We start from the raw sequence: 11,923 nt of genomic DNA, 5'->3' as shown, positions 1-11,923 counted from the left end.
CTCAGTTTGTGCAAGTTTCAGTCCATATTCAGCTGGCTCCAAAGCAGAGTGACACAGGGCAGAGAGCAGCATCTCGTTGCAGTGGAAAACAGCAAAGAGCAAGAGTCAAAAGGGAGGAACAGTGGCTGCTGCAGCTAGAAAGCCTCCCTCCCCTCCTTATACTGTATTCAGGCTATCTGCCCTTTGGAGGGTGTAGCACTTACACAGTTAATTCCGGCACAGGTTCATGAATTAATCACAAATGTTGGAAGTCTGCCCCAGTGACTCCATGAGGCTTTGGAGAGACAACTAAACACAAACCATAATGGATATTCCCTGGCATTGATATATGTTTTTAAAGTATGTGTGATGCAAATGAGTTTATGTTAGAGAACTTAAGTTAGTGGCATCTGTGTCTCTGGATGATAATTGCTTATTTTTGTACTTTTTTGAACATGTTGTAGACATAGATTTGCTCCTACATTACCTACTTTAAAGATTTATCTGGGTAAAAACCGTGAAACCTTTCCAACCAGTTTTAGGGCTCTTTCAAAGTATACCATCATTACTGAACTGTATGAAAATACAAGATACAAAAAGCAACATAGTTCCTTAGCCTGGTGGTTTTAATCCTTTCCTTTATTGTACTTTTTACAACTAGCTCTATTTGTTACAAATATGCTTAACTTTTCTACTTTTTATTTTATGCAATAAAGGAAAAACATAAAGTATCCTCAGATAGAATTCCAAACAACTTAAGTCACAACACATCCTGCATGTGTTGGCCATCATCTATGGAGTGCTCTCTTAAACTTTTCCGTTCTCTAGCTTCCTTTAGCAAATACTTTGGTGTAATGTGACACATTAGAGCTGGGATTTTTTTCCAAGTGGTATGCCTGGGATCTACAGCAGACAAATGAAGCCTTAGATATATTTTTCACTCTATAGTGCTGCCAAGTCCCTGATATAGATGCCTATCTTTTCATCACTCCAACCTAAATTTTAACTTTTCATGTTTTCTTTCTGCCAGCGTTTTGCCTTTGCACTTACTGATTAAATGTGCTTTCTATATGGAATCCTCAGCTTTTCTTATGAATACAGCTTTTGAAAATGTCACTGCATTTTACTAACCTCCTGATTCCAATGAACCCATTTGCCTCTCCAACATAAATATGCTTTTGCTTCCTTTTGATCTATCAGCTTGCAAATCGAAGATGTCGACTTGGGTGTCAGAAATGTTTTTGGTACATGGATAGCAATTTTCTAATAAAATAAGATAAACATCTTATCTATAGGTATTAGTGCTTAGTACCTATTTTTTTAATGAATGGCTTTGTTTTTGTCAATTCACACATAATTTTCCCATTGGGTCATTCTAAGTGTATCATAAACTTTGATTATTGTGATAAAATATTGTTCTTATTTGTATAACAACAAAATATAACCTGTATAATATTTGAATAACAATAGATTACATTACATTTTCACAACCAAAATCAAGAAAATGTTTTGTTCCACGTATATAATGACATGAGCTCATAATTACTTTTACAAATTTTTATGGCAACTAAGAAAAAATGTTATTACTTTTGCTGCAATATCTCATGAAATTGCTATTTGAACAGAAATGAAGTTTATTTATAATCCATCAATTTTAAAAATATATCCACTGAAATTTTGCTTTATGAAGGGCTGGGGAGATGGCTCAGTAGAATAAGCACTTGCCTGGCAAGTGCAAGGGCCTGAGTTCAATTCCCAGTTCCTCAAAAAAAAAAAAAAAAAAGAAATTTTGTTTTGAAAAGTACTTGTATATTTTTGCACTTAGGGATTGAGCTGAGGAAATTTTACATAACATTGTAGCTAAGGGTAGGAAGCCATGGTTCACGGCCAGAAGAGCAAGCTGACAGAAAATGCTGGAAACTATTTCTAAATGTCTGTAGTCTGTGAAAGTATAACTACACACCAATTCCAGAAAATTGCTATCAGTAATTAAGCAAAGCAAATTTTTCCTGGTTCTTTTTCTGTTAGTTAAAAATGAGTCTTTTACTTATTTCTTCCTGAATATAGTATTCTCATACAGAAGCTGAAGTAGGAAATAAAGTTCTATTTCACTACATTGTTATGCCTGACCTAGCTTTGTTGATAGCCTTAAAGTATCAATTATAACTGCAAGATCATTTGCACATACATGCAAAACAGAAACAGCAAACCCTTCAGGATATTTTTGTTGGTATGACTGTTTATTATTTTCCACACACTGTCACTCCAGCAAATATAATCCGTCTCTGAACATAGCATGTGGGGTAATTGCTTTTCTTTCCAACATAGGATTGCCACTCTTTCTGCCAACTTATATGCAAGATTTACAAATTGAGAAAAAAGAAAGGTAGACCTATTTATGAGCATTACATTATTTAAAAGGAACTATTTTATTTGCTGTTAGTGTAAATAATTTATATAGATCAAATGAGAAGATTTCTATTTTATTTTTAATTTACATTTATTTTTTCCTTGTCCATAAAATGAAAACATGCATATTTATAGGGTACTGCATATTATTTCAATACAAGTATACATTGCATAATGTTGATGTGAGGTAAACATCTTTATTCTCTCACACATTTTTCATTTCTTTACAGTGAAAACATTCAAAATCCTTCAGTCTAGCTTTTTGAAATGTACAGTACATTAATGTCATCTGTCATCCTCCTACTGGGCAATAGTTCACCAGAACTTCTTATTCTTTTCTAACTATAATTTAGTAACCATTTAATTTTCAACCATACAGTAAGATAATTTATACTGAGAGAAAAGCATTCTAAAATGTTTGTTCATTTTTTAGTTTACTGTTTGTATAGTGAATTTTAGTCCAAAGCCTTTTATGCCCCCCACAGCTCTCTTCTTAACTTTTCTAGCTTTACATTTGTATTTGTTTTATACAATGATGTTCTTGAAGAAAAGTTGTTTCACTTGGAAAGCACTATTTCTGTTACTATGAAAGGCAGCCCTAAGTACAGAAATGGAGACTGCTGCTGCTCTGCAAGTCAGTGACAACCTTCTCCCTAAACATGTTCCCTTTCATTCCTACAGCACTTCAACTTATACAAAACAGTACCATTTCTGCTTCAGAATTGCCATTTGAAGGTTAAGCACCAATTCTTTTCTCTGTCAAAGATCTAAAAACTGGATTAAAAAACTGCATTACAATACCGGCACACCCCCTGAATATGCTACCGAATAGAAAGCGCTGTAGGTTGAAAACAGAAAGGTTTCGCAAATATCAGTAATTTTACCTCCTTGATATGACAAAACCAATCTAGTTTTCCAGTTATTATAATGTTGATCTCATTATTTTTTCACATATTGCGTAATTTGCTCAAGTTTTGTTCATTTGTTAGTTTAAGGAAAATAGGCCTGTCAGAAAGCTCATCAGCACGGGCCACCAAGAACTCAAGCAGCGGGCTTTTGTATGTGTTTTTTCTTTTGTTTTTCAGTCCTAGAGATTGAACACATGACCTTTACACTGAGCTACATCCTCAGCGATTTATTGTTATTTATTTTTTTTTATTTTAAAACAGGGCCTTGGGGCCGGGGAGATGGCTCAGTGGAATAAGCGCTTCCCTGGCAAGCGCAAGGACCTGAATTCAATCCTTGGTTCCACAAAAAAATATAAAAAAAATAAAAATAAAAATAAAAATAAAACATGGCCTTACCAGATCCCTAAGTTGCCCTCAGAGGGCTCCGGCTGGTGGTCTTCATACCTCAGCCTCCCACGCTGCTGTGGTTACAGGTGTGCACCACCACACCAGTACCTAATATACTGTTTCTAATGCTTAATAAGAATATTGTCTCAAGAAAAAGGAAGGAAAGGGAAAGTGAAATGTAGAAACTTCTAAATAGGATCTAGCAAACTTCTCAAAGGTCCAAAACTTGCAGGCAATACAAGAGACCAGTGGATCCATATCAGGCACCTGATCCTGCAGGAATAATTCAAGTCCATTCCAATTCAAATTTCAAATGCCACATCCACTTTTTGAGAGATTATCATAGTTCTTGATTCTATTTTTAACATATGAAAACGTTTAGAGTTAAAGTCATTCACTCTCCCCTTAAACTATAGACTAGATAATTGTCTGGACCATTGTGCTGGACCTACAACTGAGTGAGGTTAGTATAAATGCATTTTAAAATTTAATTTATAGAAACCCAGTTTCAAGTCTTCAATATTTATGATAAGTCCTTTAACTTTGCCCAGCATTCGCAGTGACTCAAATGGCTATTTGACTTTTCTTTATTCACCCGAAGTTTCAGGACTGATATTGTATAACAAAAAATCTAACAGCATAAAAACATAAAAAAAAAATTTAAACTACTTTGTATAGCATAAATGTCTTCAGAAATGAAGATATAAAGTTTCACAGAAATAGTATTTTGGGTGGGTCAGTCATGTAAAAATAAGGTAGGAGAACGAAAGAGTCTTATCTACAGTAGTAAACTACCTGAGCCCTGTTCAGATCTTCAGTGACATTACTGTGTGGCAAATCATTCCCTTTGAGAATAGGACAGGACAACCACATGTGAAAATCTTCAGGGAAAAAATTTGGATGAGGCCAGCGAGTGGCTTTCATTTTCCTGATATTTTCTCGATTTCCAGGGCCTGTTTTTATAGTATTGTCTCCTGAACCCTGATAATGCTCTCAGCCATCCCTAGGAGGCTTCCATCCAAAATTTTGTTATATGTGGAAGTTGATTTTAATTTACTTACTTGGTCACTGATTTTTAAGAGGACACATGGCTTTAGACAAGTGGAGATGAAAACAAAAGGCACATAATAGGTAAGTTCACCGCCTTTCTCTGTCACTAAAATCTCTGATACAAGCTGCTTAAAAGACAAAGGATTTACTTTGGCTGATGGTTCTAGAGCTTTCCATTTGCTGACTCCAAGGCAGAAGAATCACCACAGAAGAGTGTAGCAGAGGAAGCTGCTCCTGTCAGAGCAGCCCAGAAGCAGAGTGTCAGGGGGAGGGCAGAAGAGGCAGGCTTGGTGTGACCCTCACGGGCATGCACAGTCACCTGAGGTCCACCTAGCAGAAGCTGGTCACCTGGAGCCTGGATTCATCCACTGATACTAATACGTTTGGCCCCAGTGGTCCCGTCACCTGTGTAGGCCCCACCTCAGAACACTGGGCCCTAGTGATCAAACTGTCAGCAATAGGCCTTTGTGGAACTCCATGTAAACTGTAACAGTATGGTAATAGAAAAATGGGGGGCTGTTCTAATAGTAATGATCAAGTGACAGGAGAACTGAAGGACCCAAAGGCAAAAAATGACACTTCATGAGGCAAAGAGGTGCTTATCCCCTCTTGCCTGGACCCTTCTTGGGTGAGGAGGTCAGAACAGATGCTGAGGAGGCAACACGCTCCTGAGTGTAGAAGCTACCTGCAAAGCTGGGCAAAGAGGCAGGGAACCCTCCTACAAGGAAGAGGAGAGTGAGACACGTTCTTGCTCTTTGAGTGGTAGAGAGAAGGTGTGGGCTTTGCTCTTGTTGCTTTGTCTGTCCGTCTTGTGTTGTGTGTGGCAAAGCAGCACCACACGCTAGAACAGAGACCCTGCAGCCAGGCTATCTGCGTTGAATTAGGGCCTTCCAAACCCACCGTGTCCATCCTGGGGAGTCACCTACCCTCTCTTGGTCTCAGCATTACTTATTAAAATTCAAAGAGATAATACATTTTAAAAGTCAGCCTGAACAAACTCTGGATTTAATAGAAAAATTTGGATTTTCCTGATATTGGTACAACTTTGATTCACTCAGCTTATAAGTGAAGCACTTCCATCAGACACAGAATGGCAACAGCTGCTAAAAATTCAGCAATTGGGAAAAATAATATTTGAATTAAATCTTAAAATCAGAGTTAATCAATCTATGATGAGCACAACATTTAATTTTAGATGAAAAACCACAGCATACTGTGGCGGCTTCAGTCTTCCAAATACAGTGCACAAACACTTTTTGTCACTTAATACAGAGGCACCACGAGAGCTAGAAAATAATCCTAAGAAACAGAGTCACTCACACAGAATGGTTTTTTTCATCTCTCCAAAAAACATATTTAATGGGTATTCCATGCCAGACTCTAGATATATAACAAAAGTTTCTACAATTCTCTCTAGTGATTTTTCAGCGCCTCTTCTTTACATGGCAAACCAATACGCCAAGCAGGCAGCACAGATAAATTTGGAGTTGCTTGAATTGAAACCCTTCATTCCTTTGTGTTCCCCCACCCACAGCCCTCACCGCTGAAGAGACTCTAAACAACAAGGACTTGAAAAACAGTTATAAACAAATGATTGTATAGTAGGCCTCTTAAAGAGGGTAATAATCCAGACCTGAAAAGAGAGAAGAAAAAAAAGTACCTACCTCAGATCTATCTTGCAGAACAATGATTTTTTTAATGCAATTTGTCTATACACCAAAGGCTAATGTCTCTGGAGTGCTGTATTGCCACACGCATATGCTGATTTCTGAGCAGTCGCTATGATCAGTGAATTAAAGCCCTTCTCCTTCTCCTTGCCAGAGCATCCAGAAGTTTTGTTTGGTGTCTTTAACAATTCGTGCCCCTGTAGACCGTTAGGATGTGACATAACAAAATCATGCAAATAAATTCACTGTCTTTCTACTGATTATCTGTGCACTTCCACATGGAAATTCTGTGAAGAAAGAACAGAGTTCTTGGGGTTTTATTGAGCAATTGCTGTTGCATAATTGACTGAAAGCATAAAAACCAAAACTTTCTCAACCTCGCCTTTTGCTCTGTGGGGACAGCAGAGAGGTCTGCAGAATATTTTTTGCCTCTGTAGCACGTTTGAGATGTGAGACACATTAACAATGAGAGGGGTTTTAGGTCAGAATCACTCTGCATCATAGATGCCATTATCTGCTGATTTAGCTGGGCTGAAAACTGCTGAAAAATAATCCTTTTTGTGCCCTTGTCAGTGGCTACAGCATAGAGTTATAGAAAATCAGCTCTACCTGAGTCAGATAATCATTACAAAATGAATTTGGCTCCTGACTCAGTGGAAGTAATTGAGGGAAAATGATGAAGATTCTCTTAGTTAACGTGTTCTAGGGCGCAAAAACTACTAAGTGCCACTAACGAGTGAGCCCATATAGGCACGGACGAATTATCCTTCAAATTGAATGTAGGTGATCACTTAAAATATGTTTCTACCCCCAAAGCTTGCTGTTCTCCTTTTGCTTGGCTCTGGCAGGGGCATCCGGTTCATTCTGCCGAGGTCTCTCCTCACAGAGTTGGAGCTGATTACCCAGCAGGCGGTGCCGTTCCAGCGGGGAAGTCAGAACGGTGCTGACTGTTCCCCGGGGAGGGACATCCTGTAAAAACACCAAGGTTGAGAACTGTCATATTCACAGCAGTAGGTGCATTTTCCTCAGAAATTAATGGAGCAAGCTGGGCAAAAATGTTTTTAAGCTACATCTTCCCTAGAGTAAGATGCAAATTCAAAGCTCTTTTGAAGCCCTGGAATGAAAGTTAAAGATAAGACTTTTTAGGTTTTGTTTTTTTTTTTGACATTGATAATATAGGCAATCCTAGCACAACGAATATTAAATTGAAATGCCAGATAAGTGGGATAGATGTTATTCAGGCTGGCTCAGAATGCAGTAGCAGCTCGTTCATGAGCCTGTTTACCAGGAAAGCTTCTAATGTACGATTATTGGGACTTTCACTCTGTGCCACTACTGAGTGAGTTATGGACAAGCAGCACTATCAAATTATGACTGGTTTATTTTTAGGATATGATAAATATATGCATTGGCTGCCTCTAGCCCTGACAGGAACATCTGGTAGACAAGCGGTAGCAGTCTTTGGAAGTCCTCTGCTTAGTGTTCAGTGGGGCAGGGGTGTGAGGGGAGGGGTGTTGACAGCAGCATTCCTCTTCCAGCACAGCGTGGCATAATCTTAAATTATGCATCCCATTCAGGAGAAGGAAGACAGAATTATGAGCTAAGCTTAAAAAAACGCACTTCTCATTTTGGAAAACAATTTGTTACACTTTCTTAAAGAATGTGCCCCTAAATACGTTTTGAATGAGTTGGTGATGGCTACACTAAAGGTTTCTGAGGCTTCAAAATTACCTCTTCTGTTCCCGTTGTTAGCCAGAGGAAAAGCCTAATATGAGAAGCCGAGTCTTCCTTGAGAGTGTGTGCAGAAGGGTAGGTGCTCACTGGGTCTTCGTCCCCGCAGCACAGAAATCAAAGCAGCACCTGTGTGTGTAGCACCTTCTAGAAACACACAGGCCCATGCTCCGAGCTCTCCATGTTATCTCCCTCATTCTACCCAGAAGAAAATTGGGGTCTGAAGAGGTAGGTAATTTACCCAAGAGAAGACAATAAAATCTGATTAATTTGTTCATTCATTCACTCATCCATTTAACCACCTATTCAAAGAATACTTATCAATTTCCTATCCTGCACCAAATTTCTTTCGCTTCTATCTAGTGCAGTGGCTCTTGGCCAGTCCCAGACAGAACTCATCAGTGATTCATTTATTTCAAATATGAACTGGAGATGAGGAAAACCTGAAAATTAGGGACACAAGGAAGTATTATCTTAGGTTTACTTCTAGCTGCGATTTTAAAATCCTGTGATTATTATTTTTATATTCCTCTTCCCATTAACTTAGTGGGAATAACCTTCAAGGATTTCATTCCTCAATTTCTAAAATTTTGCAACAGAAAATTCAGAAGAAATAAACATTGGATCACATCGATTAGTTTTGCTACCTTTTCCAATAAAATATTTGGAATATACATACCTATCTTATCTAAATGATTTTTCCCACTGCCAAATACTTAATGTCACTCAAAGAATAACCTGGCTATTTTACTCAATTGGAGCATTTGAGGCCAGGGAGATAGCTGATTGGCTCAAGTACCTATCTGACAAGTACAAGGTCCTGAGTCCAATCCCCAGGTTTAAAAACAAACAAACAAACAAAAAACAACAACAACAAAAAAAAACCCTTGGTCAATTGGACCAATTTGTTTTAAAAAGGGTTGTTTTATGTACCTGAAGAGTTTTTATCAAGACTTGAATTTTAAAGTCATGAAATCACTGCTAGCACCCAAAATGAAAAATTCAGGTTCAAATAAATAGAAAACATTGAAGCATGTGCACTTAGGTGGGATACCTGTCACTGCTGATGGTTCCAATTACTCACATGTGCTTTAGTATGTACACATCCTGAATCATGTGAGTGCTTACACACAGAAATACAGGAAAGTACAGTTCAGGTTAGATATGTTGGAATGTGGGTTAAAAACTCTCTACATGATCCAAAACCTTCTAGCCTTAGCAGAGAGACAGGCTAGACTGTTTAAGTCAATAATGATGGGAAAACTTTTGCAGTTTGCTGTGTGCAGGAGCAATGGGCTGGATTTTACTAAGCATCATCTGCAAGCCTACCATAGACTTCTATCAATTAAATGCTAATGGTAAACACTTCAACTGTCCTTAATGGGACAGAGCCTACAAATGAGCACGTTAGGACACTGATTGCAACGTACGTACGTGCAACTGATCTGTTCAGCAGGCAGCAGTTACTGTTTTGCTCACGGAGTGCCCATGCACTCCATGCTTGTGGGTTATTTGAATGCAGCATTATCATGCAATATTATAATAATCTTATTTCATTTTGAGAAAGCTATTAAAATAATGTTAAGTCATATGTTACTATGGTCCTTCATTAAAATGTTATCTGTAAGAGGACTCAGAGTTTTCTTTGTTGTTTTACGGTCGCTTCTTGCTGCCTGAGAAACATCAAGTTGATGGAGCCCATCGTGCTGTCGTATGCCAAGTTGTCCAACCAGCAAAGGTCCCAGGGAAGGCCCTGCACTTCTGTGTGGTCCATTCACCGTTATCCGTTCCAGGTTCTAACTGGTTTTGATTTTAACCTTTGCTTGTGAAAGTCCTTTTTTATTTTTTTTCATGGAATACACACATTTATTAATTCTCTCACTAAAACTCATTCTTCACACACATTTATTAATTCTCTCACTAAGACGCATTCTTTCTCTTCAGTATACTTTCTTTAAATATATCAAGAGAATTAAATTTAGATATCCAAGGTTCCCGCTAGATGATACATTATTAAAACATCTGCCTTTCCATGAGCTATTCTGTTCCTTGCCGTTCCACATGTCCTTTTCTACTTCACCAGACAAAATTGCCCAATCTAAATTTCAGCTCAAGTGTTTGATGGTTTTCACGCTGAGCTCAAACTGTTAATGCTTCCCTGAGAGAATAGAATTGAAACGGGATTTAATCTAAAATAACAAAATAGAATAAAGGTTTTACATATAAATAAGTAATGCCCGGCACATTCTTATGCAAGTTTATATTTTCTAGATTGTGCACATAGTAGCAAGAAATGAAAAATCAAAAAGCTTCAGAATTTGCACCAATAGTAAAGAACAATTTACTAACGAACGAATAGCTGTGTACCATCCAATTAAAGCACTTTGTTGATGCCAATTTAAGATTAAATTTGAAAAGCTTTAAAAGGCTAATATTTGCCTAGCATTAACTTTTAATTTTGCATAATAATTTAGAATAGTGACATTTTAAAATATCATATTAGGCAATCATTACGAACATCTTGTAAAATGCTAATTGGAATAGTAGCAAATACCTCCTTGGTACCCTGTCACAAAAGGTTCAGGTTTGTGCATCAGCATTCTTTCATAGAGCCCCATGCCTCAACTGACTGTGTGTTACAAAGCAAATGACAAATTACCTGCACATAATGTGGCTTTGAAAACTAGAAAAAGGATTTTGGAGAGAAACCTTGTAATCATTGCCAGAAGAAATTAAGAAACACTTCAAGAAAAAAAGGGTGTCCAATACGTCTATCTGGCTTTCTTAAACAACACCCCTATACGTTCTCACTCATGCATAAGGTCCCTTTCAGATTAAAAAAAAAAGAGAGAGAGAGAGAAGAAAATATTTGTTCTCTCTTTCTGTGTCTCTAAGTTGTTTTTCTCCTCCTTCCTTTTTCTCTTCCCCTCCTCTTCCTATCCCTCTTCCTCCTCATTCCTCTTCTCCTTCTCCCCCTCCTTTGTCCTCTTCTGAATAAATTTTAAATGCAAAAAAATACATATTTCAAGACATAATTTCAGTTCCTTCAGGTATAATATGAGATCAAAACTACTCTAATTCACCTCATAGCATAGACATGATGCTGAACAGCAGGGAGAATATTGGAAAGTGCTGTGTAAATTTTAAAATTCTGTGTCATTTTCAGTAATTACTATACAATAATCACAGTGACCAATAACATATATTGACATTTGTTACTATCATTTTCTGATCATACGAGTGAAAATAATGTATTGTTTCTATCCAGACCTCTGCAGTATCAGCTACAAATTTATATTCACTTCTATCTTACATAGAAACCTAAATCAATTTATTTAAAATGTTTTTTCTTCCTGCTTATTTTCCATATTGAAGGCATTTTATATGTTTTATCCATTCAGATTACCACCCAGCTAATAGGTTGTGCTCCAGAAGATCACAAAAATAATAGAACACACAGCATATGTTTGTCTCAATTTATAAATAACATGAAAGTGTGTGTTTCTCAGATCGTTTCCTTTACTAATATATTTGTAGTGCATAATGTTTACATTCCTTGAGGGGATAAGTACAGAGCATGTCTTAATTTATTTCCATAACTCTTGTTTCTTCCTTCTGTCCATCCTCCACCCATATCTTGGTTGCTTTGTTTATAAATCTTAATTCATAGTACATTTGCAGTGCATAACATCTACAGTGCCTCTGTGGAGGTCCTGTGTCTGGGTAACACAGTTTAATTCCCCTTTCATCCCCATCCCCTTCCCATCCTCCCAGTCCCTGGTTTTTTTTTTT

This window comes from Octodon degus, unplaced genomic scaffold, assembly GCF_000260255.1.
Source record: "Octodon degus isolate 3935 unplaced genomic scaffold, OctDeg1.0 scaffold00157, whole genome shotgun sequence".
Taxonomy (NCBI): Eukaryota; Metazoa; Chordata; class Mammalia; order Rodentia; family Octodontidae; genus Octodon; species Octodon degus.
Note: the sequence above shows the minus strand (reverse complement) of the source record.